Genomic DNA, 3,335 nt, shown 5'->3' with positions numbered 1-3,335 from the left:
TGTCAACTGCACGTTCTGTCAGCATACGGTTTAACAGGAGGGACTAAGGGCCTGTTTGGTTACAGGCTACAGGCTTCTAAAATTTTAGCTCCTAAAATTTATGCGGCCTGTTTGGTTCTAACTAAAATTTTTATGCGGCCTGTTTGGTTCTAGGCTACTATTTTAGCTCCTAATTTATGTGGCCTGTTTGGTTCCAGGCTTCTAAAATTTTAGCTCCTAAAATTTTTAAAATTTTTTTATGCGGCCTGTTTGGTTCTAGGCTACTAAAATTTTAGCTCCTAATTTATGCGGCCTGTTTGGTTCCAGGCTTCTAAAATTTTAGGAGCATGCGGCCTGTTTGGTTCCAGGCTTCTAAAATTTTAGCTCCTAAAATTTTTAGGCAGCTTTCTAAAAGCTCCTAAAAATAATTTTAGCTTCTAGTTTTAGGCAGCCTTCTAAAAGCTCCTAAAAATAATTTTAGCTTCTAAAAGCTTTAGGCAACCTTCTAAAAGCTCCGGATTACGATGCCCTTCTTCCCCTACCCCTGCTACCCCTGCTCTCTTCTCCCTCTCTGTGTCTTTCATCTTCCTCCGGCACAAGAACCGAACGAGCTCCTCCCACCCGCCGGCCAAATCCACCGTCCCTGCCCTGCCATTTCCAAATCACCGCTGCCCAAACCTACCTCGCCTGCCCAGCTACCTCCACCTGTCCTTGCCCTGCGCCGTGGCAGGCGGGCCCCTGCGCGCGGGGCGGCAGCGGCGGGATCGGCATCCGGAGTCAGATCCGGCCGTGGCTGAGTCCTCCACTGGCGGCGGATCGAGCGGCGGATCTGCGTGCTCCCGGTCGTGCCGCCACCGCTCGATGGGCGGCCTGTTGCGCGCCGCCGCTAGCAGCCGCTCTCGCAGGGGACCTGCCGACTCTGCCCTCTCCCCCGTCACCGCCGAAGTGGCCCGTCGGAGGCTTTGCGGTCGCCGAGTTGGCGGCGGTGGGGCCTCTCTAGGACTCCGCCGCCCGCTGCCTAGGCGCTTGCCTCCCTCGGGTTCCGGTCGTACGGGACAGCCGGTGTGGTGGATGGAGCGGTGCCGGGTTGGGGAAGCACAGGGTCTTCTTCCAGCCTCCAGTCGCTCGCCGCCGCCGGGGCCGCCAACCCGACCTTTTCCGCCGCTGTCGGCGTCGCCTCCAAGGACCTCCACATCGAGGGTGAGCGTCGCCTCCAAAGAGTTGAAGCTTCCCTATCTCCTTTGTCTGGGCAGCGGGAGCCGTCGGAAGTGGCGGGCGGCAAGAGCAGGGCGGAAGTGCAGCGGGGGCCAGGTGGAAGTGCGGCGGCAGCGGGCGGAATGGTGGCAGGCGGCTGGGCGGGAGGGAGGGTGGGAGAGAGAGGGGGGGCAGGTCAATAGGGGTAAGAGAGAGAGGGGGTAGGGCAATAGGGGTAAGAGAGAGAGAGAGGGGGCAGGGCAATAGGGGTAGTGGGGGTCTAGGATGAACTTTAGGAGGTTTCAGGATGGGGTGGAGCTCCTAAAACTTTTGGAGCCTCCTAAAATTTTAGGAGCTTTTAGGAGATGTGTTTGGTTCTTTAGACAGATTTTAGTCACTTTTTAGCTCCTAAAGATTTTAGGAGGTGGAACCAAACAGAACCTAATTAGCGCGTACGCTAGCAGCTCTTGCAGCCATCGATTTCCCACCAACTCTCCTCTTCCCCGAACTTTCCAACTCTCCTCTTCCCCGAACTTTCCATTTTTAAAAAGTTCCAATTCCCGCAACTTTCCATTTTTAGATGCATAATTTTATACTAACATCTTTTTATGAGATAACTTTTTGGCACAACATGGAGAACTTATACGCACAATTTCTAAAAGGACAACTTTAAATTTTCATTTTTTTGAAATTATAACTTATACCCATGATTTATGCGTATAATTTTTTCCTAACAACAAAATTAGTAACGCAGATTCATAATATACACAACTTATACACATGACATTAGTCATAACTTTTACGAAAATGTTATTAAGCAATTTATGCATATAATTTACACACATAACAATATTTACTTAGTATAAATTGGGTTGAAAAAATAATTGAAAGAGAAAAAAATGGAAAAGAGAAAAAAACAGGATACTTAGTGGGCGGTGGGCCCCTCGGCCGCTCCTGCTCCCGTCGCGCGCTAGGGAGCGCGCTGGCGCGTGCGGGCCAACTCAACATTGTGCGATTTAACATTTTCTTTTGGAAAGGAAATTGACGGTTTTTCATTTCTACTGTGAGTTTTACGCAGTCACAGGGATGGGGTAGTGTTTGAGCGTCGAAAGCACTGGAAAAAAGAAACTTTGGCATTCACAAAAGAAGACGGCACCTGAAAAACCTAGGGACATGTTTGATTCATCTAATGAGGTTGTCAATATTTACCATAAATTGCTAAATTTGATTGAATTTTGATTCATGTACTAAGCTTGTAACCACTCCTTTATTAAAAAAAAGCTTGTTACCATCCATACTTTTTTCGAGTCAATGACAATGACACGTGGGACCTAGTGTGCCGCATGGTGTCTCGCTCGAATAGGAGAGTGGAGAGATTTCAACGGGTAACCGGTTGGCCCAACCCACAACCCCCCAAAAAAGCAGAGGACACAACGGCTCGCCGGGCGCCGCCATGCACGCGCGCGCGCACGGCCAGACATAGCACGCCGTCGCCGAGTATATATACCCGAGCTCGCCGCTCATCCCATGGACCACGCACCGCACCGGGCCTGGACCACCCACCGTACCTCGACGACGGAATTAATGGCGCCCAGCATCAATGTCGCGATGGCGGCGGTGGCCGCGGCGGTAGTGGCGGCGCTGCTGGCGGCGCCGCCGGCGCTCGCTAACAAGGCGCCCCAGGAGGTGGCGGTGCCGGCGGACGGAGGGGCGCCGTCGGTGCCGGCGGGCCCTCTGGACATCGTGCACCTGGGCGCCAAGGGCGACGGCAAGTCGGACAGCACGCAGGCGATCCTCAAGGCGTGGAAGAACGCGTGCGACGCGACGGGGACGCACAAGATCGTCATCCCCGCCGGCAACTACCTGACGGGCGCGCTGGAGCTGAAGGGCCCCTGCAAGTCCTCCATCATCATCCGCCTCGACGGCAACCTGCTCGGCACCGGCGACCTCGGCGCGTACAAGAAGAACTGGATCGAGATCCAGAACGTCGACAACTTCCAGATCAACGGCCACGGCACCATCGACGGGCAGGGCCCCCTCGTCTGGAAGAAGAACGAGTGCCAGAAGTCCTACAACTGCAAGATCCTCCCCAACGTACGTGTGTGTGTATATATATAGTGTACTACTCTGCACCTCTCTCTCTCTCTCTCTCTCTCTCTCTC

At 53.1% G+C, this 3,335-nt stretch overlaps 1 pseudogene; it reads left to right on the top strand.

Annotated features, from left to right (window-relative positions):
• The first annotated feature begins 2,755 nt into the window (after nt 1-2,755).
• The window catches only part of LOC101770343, a 1,603-nt pseudogene continuing 1,023 nt past the window's right edge, over nt 2,756-3,335 (top strand).

The sequence above is a fragment of the Setaria italica genome, chromosome I (assembly GCF_000263155.2).
Source record: "Setaria italica strain Yugu1 chromosome I, Setaria_italica_v2.0, whole genome shotgun sequence".
Classification (NCBI taxonomy): domain Eukaryota; kingdom Viridiplantae; phylum Streptophyta; class Magnoliopsida; order Poales; family Poaceae; genus Setaria; species Setaria italica.
This window is presented reverse-complemented; position numbering and strand designations above follow the sequence as displayed.